We start from the raw sequence: 12,824 nt of genomic DNA on the forward strand, positions 1-12,824 counted from the left end.
CACTCCAGACAAGACTGAGGAGCTATCAAAGGAATTGCTAAAGGTAGGGTGGCTAGATATATAGAACAGATAAGTTAGACAAGGTGGATATTAGAGAAAAGACAAGCTAGATAGGCTAAATATAGGGCATAGATAAGACAGGTTACCAGCTGATTCTGTAAACTGGGATCACACATGTGTTTTAAGGAGGTACTATGCATACATACAACATTCTTCATATTTCATACATTATGCACATTTTATACAGAGAGATTGTTTAAAACTGCTCCCAACTTGCCATATCCTACATTTTGATAGATCTCTTCCCTGCTTCTTCTTTGCCCTTAGTATCCTTCTTGGAATTTTGCTTAACTTTGCCTTTGGATTATGCATCCGTCCTGTCCCTTAATTTACACAGAATAAGACATGGCTGTACAGGGCTTCACCTTTGCACACTTGAATAGTCAAACGCATGAACAACCAATGTGGCTGCACCATCTTGAGGGTCAGAACTATGGCTTTGCATGCAGAAGGTTCAGGATTCAACCCCTGGCTCCTCTAGTTAAAGGATATCAAGCAGCAGGTGGCAGGAAGGACTTTTTTGCACCTGACCATGAGCTAGATAGACTGAGTGGACTAGATAACCTGGATAGCCCAGGCTAGTCAAGCTAAGCAAGCTCAGCCCTAGTTAGTATTTGGATGGGACACCTCTAAGGAAGTCCAGGGTTGTGAGGCAGAGACAAACAAGTTCTGAATGTCTCCTGCCTTCAAAACTCTATGGGGTCACCATGAGTCAGCAGCACTTCCACCACCACCACCACTAGATGAACCAATGGTTGCGTTGACCTGATATGCTTACATTGACCTCATAAACTGTCTTGTCCATCTCATGGGAAAGACCTAGGCTCCAGACAGCACCGTCTGCTTTCATACCATCAGCACTGCTGATCCTGGAGGGAAACACCATTCCGTTTCAAAGCAGAGTCCTGTTTAGAAAGCAGCCTTTAAAAATGGCATTCTGGCATACAGACAAGAGGAAGCTCTTAAACAACAACAAGGCAAAAGGAGCTGAAAAAAAAACATGGCAAAGACTTTTATCCAAAACACTGTTCATCAGCCATGTTCTCCTAATGCAGCTGGATGAAAAGGTATTAGCAAATTCTCTCTCTCTCTGTTTCTCCTCTATGAGATCAAACGCAGCAATTTATTTCCCTGCAGTTCCAGCAGCTTTCCACAATGGGAAGACAATAAAAGTCCGGCCTCTTCTACCCCAGGCTATTTTTTTCCCCCACCAGCACCAGATGACACTGAATTTTAATATTTATTGTGAATTAAATCAAAACCAAATGGTCAGGAATGGGAGGTGTGCTTGACATCTGGGAAATGATCGTCCTGCACATATGTTTCTTTGAGCATTTTTGAAATCCTTTCTTTAAAAGAAAGACAAGAGAGGAGTGGCAGGTTTACTGAGCAGCCAGTCTCACTGAGCACAATCAGAGTAAGTTTGGTGTAAGTTTGAGAGGCAGTTCGGAGTAGTGGTTAAGTGAACCGACTCTTATCTGGGAGAACCGGGTTTGATTCTCCACTCCTCCACTTGCAGCTGCTGGAATGGCCTTGGGTCAGCCATAACTCTTTTATGCATTGTCCTTGAAAGGGCAGCTTCTGGGAGAACTCTCAGCCCCACCCACCTCACAGGGTGTCTGTTGTGGGAGAAGGAGATTGTAAGACACTCTGAGACTCTGATTCAGAGAGAAGGGCGGGTTATAAATCTGCGGTTTTCTTCTTCTTCTTCTAGTCAGGGCCGGCCCTACTGTCTGGCACCCTAGGCAAGGCTAACCCCCCCCCCCCCCCGCAATGATAATGTCACCAAGTCATGTAAGGGGGTGCTCAATTTAGCACCCCCAGAAGTCCCAGCACCCTGAGCAATGGCCTCATTTGTCTAGTGGCAGGGCCGGCCCTGTCTATAGTAAGAGTGTTTAGGATTGCAGCTGCAGTCAACCTAAAAAGCTTCAACCAAAACTAAGCTTGTCAACAGCTGGGACTTCCATATGGGTGTGTTTTGCTCCCACAAATACATGCGGTTTGGCATGAAAGGGTTAAAATACTGCACAAATACAGATGTTAGTGCGAGAAGTTGAGAACTGCACGCAGACAGCAGATGGTTTGGTGTGAGAACGCAAACAGTGCAAGGGTACATAATGTTCTGTGTAATCATGGCTCTCGTATGGAGTCTCCAAAAGCATCACAGATTTTAGAACAGATTTTGAGTCCAGTGGTACCTTTAAGACCAACAAAGTTTAATTCTGGGTATAAGCTTTTGTGCGCTTCGTTGGTCTCAATGATGCTGCTGGACTCAAACTTCGTTCTGTTGCTTCAGACCAACACGGCTGCCCACATGAATATAGCAAATTTTAGATTTTCTTTTTTAGCTGCAATGCATTCAGCCTTTTAAAAGCAGGTTAGAGCTCCAACCAGTTCCAGAATGTATCATGAATATGGCTCAGGGTGGCCTAATGTAAGCCTGATGCTGGTAAAGAACTTCCCAAGCTGGCTGTGGAAATTCCTAGAAATTTGGGAGCTAGGCCTATGGAGTAGGGTTGCCAAGTCCAATTCAAGAAATATCTGGGGACTTTGGGGGAGGAGCCAGGAGACTTTGGGGGTGGAGCCAGGAGACATTGGGGCGGAGCCAAGAACAAGGGTGTGACAAGCATAATTGAACTCCAAGAGAGTTCTGGCCATCACATTTAAAGGGACAGCACACTTTTTAAAATGTCTTCCTTCTATAGGAAATAACAAAGAATAGGGGCACCTTCTTTTGGGGCTCATAGAATTGGACCCCCTGGTCCAATCGTTTTGAAACTTGGAGGGTACTTTGGGGAGAGGCACTAGATACTATATTGAAAATTTGGTGCCTCTACCTCAAAAAACAGCTCCCCCAGAGCCCCCAAAACCTCCAGATTAATTCCCCATTATACCCTATGAGAATTGATCTCCACATAGGGAATAATGAAGACGTTTCCCTCTCCTCCTCCCTCCCCCCCCCCCCTTTCTGGCAACTGAAGCGAGGGACTGGCCTTTCTACTCACGAGTTGCTGCCAGCTTCTTTACAGCAGCAGTCACACCATCCCAAAGTGGAGCCTTGAAATCAAGCCTCCGGAGGTGCAAAGGCACATGGTCCTTTGCAGGCGGGGCTTCTCTCCTCCCCCCCCCCCCCAGCCAGCTGACTGGGCGCGGGAAGCAGCTTGCGAAAAGGAAGAACGGCTGCTGCAACGGGGCTGGGTGGGAAGGGAAGGGAGGAGGAGAAGCATCGGGCATTGGAGTCCGTCAAGACCCGCCTGCGTTCGGCAGCCACCTCCACCCGCTCGCTGGCGAGCCAGCCTCCCTTCTCAAGATTTCCCTTGCCAGGCTCAGCACCTCCTCCCCGGACGACGCAAATGCTCCTTGGCGCCATTCCCCCCCTCCTCCCCCCGCTTCCAGAGTTATGGAAAGCGGGAAAAGAGGCTGAAAATCCAGTATTCTCCCGCCAGGGCGGGAGGCTTGGGAAGGCTACTATGGAGGGGGGAGAGTAGGGAAGGATTTCACCCAAAGTAGCCATTTTCTTTTGGTAAGACTGCCAACTTCCAAATGGGTGAAAATCACAATATGCACCTCCGTGTAAAATTTTCAAATCTCTCTTATTCAGCAGCACGATAATGTAACAATATCTATTCCTGCATAATTTTTACATTATGTTCAGCTTCAATAAATTAATGACAATTTCATCTCATTCCATACCTATACACAACAACAGCATAATATCACAAGGTTCAACAACACAGTGACATTAAACTTTAAGGGTACATTCAGTTCATTTACAGTTCCATAGACAAAGAAGTCAACTCTCACTGCCTTGAGAAACAAGTCTCAAAATTCTTGTTCAAAATTCACAGACAAGATGTCACCCATAAGGACCCAGTGATGATGCACTCTCCGGAATGTAGTACTTTTTCGTAATCTTCAAAGTCACTCTCAGTTGCAGAACTTCCTTTTCTTCTGGAAGCACTGCCTTGTAAATTTATCCTGTAGACAACAACATTTCCAGTCCGCCATGGGTGTAGTAGCTGTCTTGTATATATTGCTTTGGCTGGGTTTTCACTACTCTATACCTATACTCCATCATCCCTTAGTTTGCTTAGACAACTTCCAAATGGGGCCTGGAGATCTCCCAGAATTACACCTCATATCCACACTACAGAGATCAGCTCCCCAGACAAAATGGATGCTTTGGAGAATGAACTTTATGGCATTACACCCTGCTGAAGTCTTTCCAGTCCCCAAACTCTGCCCTCCCTACACTCCACTCCCAAATCTGCAGGAATTTCCCAACCCAGCATTGGCAATACTGCCTCCAAGGGAACTGACTAGGGTTGCCCAAGTTCCCTGCAGCCTCCAGTGGGGGACTTTTTTTGTGCACACTATGCACACACAGTGCAATAACGTCACTCACAAGTGACATCATTGTGCCGGTGACATCACATTCTGACCACTATAGGAGCTTCCGGGAAAACTCTATGGTTTTCCCAGACACTCTATCAATTTGGGAGGAAAACTCTTTGGTACCAAATTGCTGGAGCATCCGGGAAAACAATAGAGTTTTCTCAGAAGCTCCTGGAGTGGCCAGTGCATGATGTTGCTGGTGCAATGTCACTTGCGAGTGATGTCATCGCACCAGTGATGTCAGGAGGGGATCCACTGTGGGCCCGTGGGTTGGGGACTTCCAAAGCAGGAGAACCTCCACCCTGCCCAGGAGCTATGCAGCCCTAAAACTGACCTCTCTGTAGTCTGGAGACCAGTTATAAATCCAGGAGAACTCCAAGCCCCACCTAGAAGCAAAAAGTTACTGTGTGACCACTTCACACAGCCTCAGTGGACTCCAATTAAGATGGCCACTGACCAGATGTCCACTTTTTTAGAGGACAGACTTTTTTTTGGCCTGTCCTCTTTTCTTTAAAGTTTAATCCTCCATGTCCCATTTTTGAGACCTGCCCTCTGTAACGTCTCGCTTCTGTTTCTATCCAAGAAAATCAGTGAAAGAGATTGAAAAGGCTTGATTCCTGACCAGCCGTTGAGTTCCTGGAGCTACCTACAGCTTGCCAAAAAGCTGCTAAAGCTAACTGGGCTGTTTGAAGTGAATTAAAGGGAGGTGAGCTATAAAAAAAAGGGAAAGCAAGGGCTTAGAAATGCTCCCTACCAACACTTAGCATCTGGATAGTAGACAGAGCTGGTGCTATGGTGAATAGTATTCCTGTTTAAACTAGGATAACTGTACGAAATTTGTGTTTATGAACATAAATATTAAAGTTTTATAGCACCACAAAATGTTTTAAATTGTATTTTATTGATTTTAAATTGTATTATAGAACTGATTGTTAGCCGCCCGGCCCTGAGCCCACTTGCGGAGAGGGTGGGATAGAAATTTAACGTAATAAAATAAACAAACAAAGATATGCAAAGTTTGCCCCTCTCAGATTTTTTGCCCTCTTACTTGAGGGCTCGTCACCTTCTTTGGTCTTCTGTAGATGGCTACTCTAAGTGAAATCTGTGTGAAGTATTTGCATATACATTGTTTGCTACGATAGTAGAGTATCTGCAAGGACCCTCCCCTTCCACTGTTAAAGATGCTTGGTTACCACATGCTGTGGTTTACTTTACAAGGGGTGGTTCTTTTGGATCTAATTGAAAAACATCATTGTCCTAGAATCTGGGGTCATCTATGAAATTGGTGGGCCATAGATTTAAGAGGGCTGGGGAGTCTTCACACATTGAGTAGCTTGATCTGTGGAATTTACTGATACCAAATGTGGTGCTGGCAGTTAGCAAAGATGGACTTAAAAGAGAGATGAACACGTATAAAGAGCAAGGCCTCTCACTGGATAGTAGGCATAGGATCTGAATGGGATCTTCGGCTTCACAGGGAGAATGCCTCTCCCTTTGCAGAATACCCAGTCCAGAATCATTCAGTCTTGGTTTTCAGTGACAGGCAGGAATGATGGCATTTTACAATGCTTCCAACCCCCTTTCAGTTAGTGTAGGTGTACGCAGGGCTTTTTTTGGTAGAAAAAGTCCAGCAGGAACTCATTTGCATATTAGGCCACAACCCCTGACATCACCATTGGTTCACACAGGGCTTTTTGTGGGAAAAGCCCAGCAAGAGCTCATTTGCATATAGGCCACACCCACTGACACCAAACCAGCCGGAACTGCATTCCTGTGGGTTCCTGGTCAAAAAAAAAGCCCTGGGTGTATTTGAAAGAGGGTGGACAAATGTATAAAGATCAAGGTCTATCACTGGATAGTAGCCATGCTATCTGAACGGGATCATCAGGTTCACAGAGAGACTGTTTGTGCTGAATACCCAGATGAATACTAAATACAATCACTCAGTTTTCAAAAATGTGCAAGAACAATGTCATCTTACAACTCCTCCTACACCCGGTCCAGAATACAGTCAGTCAATTTCAATTTTAAAGATGTGCAGGAATCTTATAACGCTTCCTGCACCTTGCCATAGAAAGGTCTCTGTGAATTTGCTCTGCAAAGCCATTTCACCAAGCGAATGCAACAACTAGAGTTGCCAGGTCTGACTCAAGAAATATCTGGGGACTTTGGGGGCGGAGCCAGGAGACTTTGGGGGTGGAGCCAGGAGCAAGGGTGTGACAAGCACAACTGAACTACAAAGGGAGTTCTGGCCATCATATTTAGAGGGACCATGCTCCTTTTAAATGCCTTCCCTTTATTGGAAATATTGGAAAATGGGAGCACCTTCCAATCTTTTTGCAATGTTGGGAGGTTTCTGAGGAGAGGCACCAGATGCTAAGCTGAAAATTTGGTGCCTCTAGTTCAAAAAACAGCTTTCCCGGAGCCCCAGATATGCACAGATCAATTTTCAATTATACTTTATGAGGACCATACTCTATGGGGACCAATCTCCCTAAGGTATAATGAAATGCTCAGTAGACATTCCCCACCCTTTTTCTGATAACCCTGATGCAGGGGGAGGACCTCCAAACCAGGGGATCCCTGCCCCCAACTGGGAATTGAGAACCCTAGCAACAACAGAGAAAAGTTGCAATACTAATGAAGGACAAGCATAACTCCTGGAAGGAAAGAATCTCCAACAGATGACACCGTGCCAACCTCAGCTGGGATTTGGGCCTTAGCATTCACATGTAGGTATTTATGCGCCTGCACAGCAGAGACAAGACGGATCCATTCTGCTGTCTGAGAATCTACTATGAGTTGGGAGGAGAGACAGCTAAACCATGAAGAATGAAAATTGAAGCAACTTGAACAATTTCTTACAGCCCTCCCTCTAAAATTAGGGACACAAAAGGACAATTATTTATTTTATAAATAGGGAAAGGTGAAACCTAGGAGGGTTGATGTTGCACACCCCTGTTCTGTGCCTGAAAAAAAGCACTGATGCTTAAGTAGAGACTTTCTCAGTTCATTCATTTGGCTGTGTACCAGAGATTCCTTGTTGAAGTCCCAGAATCACACAATGCATTATAAATTAGCCAGATCGTGACTTTGGAAGAAAGGCATCATTCCACCCACATTCTCTTCCCTCCAGAATGTATCCCCAGCCATTCAGCACACTATGGAGACCGCCCAGGGAGAGATAAGCGATCAGCTGCTATGGAGGCCCCTTCCTTGTTTCTTGATGCTTCACTCTCATTCAGACTAGGATTGAGAAACAGCAGAGGGGAGGAAATTCTTGCACAGAAATCTCCTCTAGGCCCCACCTATTCAGTCGTTTGCTTTTTTTAAAATAACCCTCATGGTGTGTCATTGGTAATGGCATTACCAGTCAGCTGGGGAGGAATTCTAGCAGGAGCTCCTTTGCATATCAGGCCACACACCCCTGATTAGGGTTGCCAAGTCCAATTCAAGAAATATCTGGGGACTTTGGGGGTGGAGCCAGGAGACTTTGGGGGTGGAGCCAGGAGACATTGGGGCGGACCCAGGAGACATTGGGGCGGACCCAGGAGCCAGGATGTGACAAGCATAATTGAACTCCAAGGGAGTTCTGGCCATCACATTTAAAGGGACAGCACACCTTTTTAAAATGCCTTCCTTCCATAGGAAATCATGAAGGATAGGGGCACCTTCTTTTGGGGCTCATAGAATTGGACCCCCTGGTCCAATTCTTTTGAAACTTAGAAGGTATTTTGGGGAGAGGCACTAGATACTATACTGAAAATTTGGAACCTATAGCTCAAAAAACAGCCCCCCCCCAGAGCCCCTGATACTCACAGATCAATTCCTCATCATTCCCTATGGGACTCGTTCATGGAGGTGCATAATGGCTGTGGGGGTGGAGCTTCCCCCGCCGGCCAGCTGGCTGGGGGAGGGGGGAAGCCTGTAAAACCAGGGGATCCCCCGCTGGGACCTGGGGATTGGGAAGCCTACCCCTGATGAAGCCAATCCTCCAAGAGCTTCCAAAAAAGAGCCTTGTAAGTTCTTGGAGGATTGGCTATATCCAGGGTGTGTGGCCTTATGCAAAGGACTTCTGCTAGAATTCCACCCCTGCCCGTCAGGATTATCTAGTAATGCAACACCAAGTCCTTCAACAGTTGTTCTCAATCTTCCATGTGTTCATGGGAGTGTTCCCATCATTAAAAGTGCTCACATGTGCTTAATAGAAAGGGTGAAGCTGGGGCTCAATGGGAGAGCACAGATCTTGCTTGTGGAAGTCACAGATTGATTCCCCACTCACCTTGTTCTGGTCTCATTGCTCCTTTTCTCGCGGCGCTTCTACTGGATTTTGCATAAGCTGCCCTGGAGCAGAAAGTTGCCCTGCCTCTTTCCCCCTGCGGTAGGCAGAAACCAGTTTTCAGAGGATCCTGCCTGCCAGAGAGAACTTGAAAAGAGGTGGGGCAACTCACTGCCCCGGGGCAGCTTGTGCAAAATCCAGCAGAAGTGCCGGCAGGAAAAGAAGCAAGGAGACCAGAACAAGGCGAGTGGGGAATCAGTCACAGTTTCAGTCTCTGGCATCTCCAGTTCAAAAAGGATCTGAAGATAAGTTATGTGAATGGTTTTTTCATGAGATCTGGACAGATTACTGTTTCTGTTATGCATGTTTTACACGTCAGTTATGCAGTCTGCAAGTACTGTTCTGTACACATAGCATCATTTAACTTGTGGATTTCTTGACATCAGGCATAGAGTTGAATCCAAGGCCCTGGACCAGCCAGGACATTCATTGGACAAGTTCTTGCTTCCATCATGCTCTTTTCTCTGATGTGCTTAAAATGGCGGAGAAATTTCAGCACAGTCTGGGAACCCAGAGGAACTGGTGAGGTCAGCTAACTTGCGCTTTTTCAGATCATGAGATGCAAGGGACTTCATTAGGGCAGATTAATCAAATGAACAGTGGCGGCCAGAGTGGATTTTTTAAAATGAAGAACAGCTTGAAATGGCTCACCCCAGCTCAAAGAGGCTCTGCGAGAACTGCTGCTTGCTGCCAAAAGCCTGTGGGCTCTGAGCCATCCTTTGGCGCTTAGAAAAAGCCAAGTATCTTGGAATGGTGTGAGAGTCTTCGAGGCTGAGAGGACTGGACAGTGACTTCTGACACAGCAAGAGTGGGAGCTGATTCCATCTTTTCCTATAAGTTCCTGCCACACTTGCTCAGCTAGAATTTAGACCCAGTTTGGTGTGGTGGTGAAGTGTGCAGAATCTTATCTGCAACTGCGGGAGTGACATTGGGTCAGTCACAACTCTGTCAGAGCTGTTCTCTCAAGTACAGTTTCTGTTCGAGCTCTCTCAGCCCTACCTACCTCACAGGGTGTCTGTTGTGGGGAGGGGAAGAGAAAGGAGCTGGTAAGATGCTCTGAGACTTCAAGTGAAGGGCAGGGTATAAATCCAATCTCCTCTTCCACCTCCTTTTTGTGGGGGATGATTTCCAGTTGCCCTTTTCCTGCAGTTTCTATCCCCCTCCCCAAAACCCTTTTTGATTTCATGGCTCTTCTGTGCAAACTGAACCTGCAAATCTTTGTCATGCCATTGCCTGTTTCCTTGCATCCAGCGTTTCTCATGCATGTGTTTTTCAGTGCTATTTGTGCTCTAATAAATCATCAATAAAGCAGCCCAGTAGCACAGAGTGGTAAAGCTGCAGTACTGCAGTCAGAGCCCTCTGCTCATGACCTGAGTTCGATCCCAGCAGAAGCTAGGTTCTGGTAGCTGGCTCAAGGTCGACTCAGTCTTCCATCCTTCTGAGGTCGGTAAAATGAGTACCCAGCTTGCTGGGGAGAAAGGGTAGATGACTGGGGAAGGCAATGGGTGTTTTCGCACTTACGTTTTACTGGCGCGACGACCCTCCTCACGCCGCCGGATCTGCAGTGATTTCGCACTAGAAGCGCCGGCGCAGCCCATTGCGCCGGCTACTTCCGTCGCTAAGCCAGCGCAAACGTTTTCCTGCTTCTTGGCGGTTTCCGTTTGCGCTGGCTTAGCGACGGAAGTAGCCGGCGCAATGGGCTGCGCCGGCGCTTCTAGTGCGAAATCACTGCAGATCCGCCGGCGTGAGGAGGGTCGTCGCGCCAGTAAAAGGTAAGTGCGAAAACACCCAATGGCAAACCACCCAGTAAAAAGTCTGCCATGAAAACGTCACGATGCGACATCACTCCAGAGTCAGAAATGCCTGGTGCTTGCACAGGGGACTACCTTTGCCTTTTTAAAATTATCTGCCAGAGTGGCAACTGAGACAAGATTGCACCATTCTTGTGTGCTGAAGAGGCCTCTAGCACTTCCTTTTAAAAACTCTGCCAGCAATGGCCAAGGCTAGTACAATCTCATCAGATCTGTGAAGCTAAACAGGGTTGGCCTTGGTTAGTGGTTGGATGGGAGGCCACCAGGGAAGTCCAGGGTTGCTACACAGAGGGAGGCAGTGGCAAACCACCTCTGTTGGTCTCTTGCCTCGAAACCATACAGGAAAGGAAAGGTCCCCTGTGCAAGCACCAGTCGTTTCCAACTCTGGGCTGACGTTGCTTTCACAACGTTTTCAAGGCGAACTTTTTACAGGGTGGTTTGCCATTGCCTTCCCCAGTCATCTATACTTTCCCCCCAGCAAGCTGGGAACTCATTTTACCAAGGATGGAAGGCTGAGTCAACCTCGAGCCAGCTACCTGAAAATGCAGCTTCCGCCAGGGATCGAACTCAGGTTTAAGGGACTAGTTTGCAACCCAGAGATTACAACTGGTGAGCCATGGTGCAAAAGAGAAGCACCCCTTAATTGCAGCTAACAGGGAGGTAATTCAAAGGCAAAGTGGAGCAGTGCAGCAAGAATACAGATCCTGCAACATGAAAGCTAAAAAGTGTGAGCCACCTGACAACTTTGCCTATTCTACATGCCTTTGGGGGGGGTGTGTGTTTGATTAAACCGCTTGGACTAATATCAGCTTCTGATTTTCCCATGAACAAAGTTGAAGTCCAGTAGCACCTTTAAGACCAACAAAGTTTTATTCAGAAATAGTACTACTTTGCATGCTCAACCACTGCCCACCAGCTATATGTCACTCTGCTCACTGTACCCCATTTCCTTGTCTGATGAAGTGTGCACACACATGAAAGCTCACATTCTGAATAAAACTTTGTTAGTCTTAAAGGTGCTAATAGTCTCCAACTTTGTTCTATTGTTTCAGACTAACACAGCTCCCCACCAGGATCTGTTTTGGTGATGAATGTAAATGAAATGCCCTGTTTACAAGGCATAATGATGGACAGCCTTGGATCAGATTTCAAAAGGCATTCTCTGCATGAAACCAGCACAAAGGGTTGGGGGGGGAGGGCTGACTCTACCCAGTGTCCCTGAACAAGCTGGAAAAGAAGGAACTTTGATTTGGAATAAGAAAAATAGGAAATATCCTCTACCTATCCCTGAAGGATACACGATTTGGACATTCCGGGTCGGCCTTGCCACTAGGCAAACTAGGCAACTGCCTAAGACACCAGCCTTCTGGGAGCACTGAATTGGGCATCCACCCATGTGACTCAGTGACATTATCAGTACAGGGGAGTGCCAGAAGTTAACCTTGCCTAGGCTGCCAGACATTCTAGGGCCGGCCCTGGGGCCATGCTTTGCTGGTGCTTTAACACAGGACGAAGGGTGCAGGGAGAAAGAGATAAATCCCAGCACCACAGTCCCAATCCAAACCCCCCCCCCTTCCCATAGCTCTTCTTTAATTTATCAAAATGGGTGCTCCAGGCACAGACCTCCAACTTGGGGAGGGGCTGTAGCTCAATGGTAGAGCCTCTGTTTAGCACACAGCAGGTCCCAGGTTCAATCCCTGGCATCTCCAGTTCAAAGGACAAGGTTGTAGGTAAAAGACCTCTGCCTGAGATGCTGCCCATCTGAATAACCAATACTGACCTTGATAGTCTGATTCAGTATAAGGCAGTTCCATGTTTGTGTGTTCATGTATGTTCTCATCTAGTTTATTTTATTTATTTTTATTTATTTATCTGGGATTTATATCCCGCCCTTCCCATCGAGTGGCTCAGGGCAGCTTACAACATATATAAAACTAACATAAAAATATAAAATTACACTTTAAAATTAACATTTCATAATATATAATTAAAATCAACATTTGTTATAACTATACATCATTAAAACAGACAGCGGTTGTGGAGCTACACTCTATTCAGCTTCAGATACAAGTTCAGTATACAGTATACAGTATTCAGTAGTCGGTATACAGGGCCGTTAGTTGTGGGCCAGCCGGAAGAGGACTGTCTTACAGGCCCTGCGGAATTGGGTGAGATCCCGCAGGGCCCTTACCTCCTCCGGCAGCTGGTTCCACCAAAAT

The 12,824-nt window shown here is 46.6% G+C and overlaps 1 non-coding gene across 1 annotated transcript; it reads left to right on the plus strand.

Annotated features, from left to right (window-relative positions):
- The first annotated feature begins 12,242 nt into the window (after window positions 1-12,242).
- Window positions 12,243-12,314, plus strand: TRNAA-AGC (transfer RNA alanine (anticodon AGC)). Its single transcript has one exon. It is a non-coding gene; the product is annotated as a tRNA-Ala (tRNA).
- Window positions 12,315-12,824: the final 510 nt, after the last annotated feature.

Source organism: Heteronotia binoei, chromosome 12 (genome assembly GCF_032191835.1).
Source record: "Heteronotia binoei isolate CCM8104 ecotype False Entrance Well chromosome 12, APGP_CSIRO_Hbin_v1, whole genome shotgun sequence".
Taxonomy (NCBI): domain Eukaryota; kingdom Metazoa; phylum Chordata; class Lepidosauria; order Squamata; family Gekkonidae; genus Heteronotia; species Heteronotia binoei.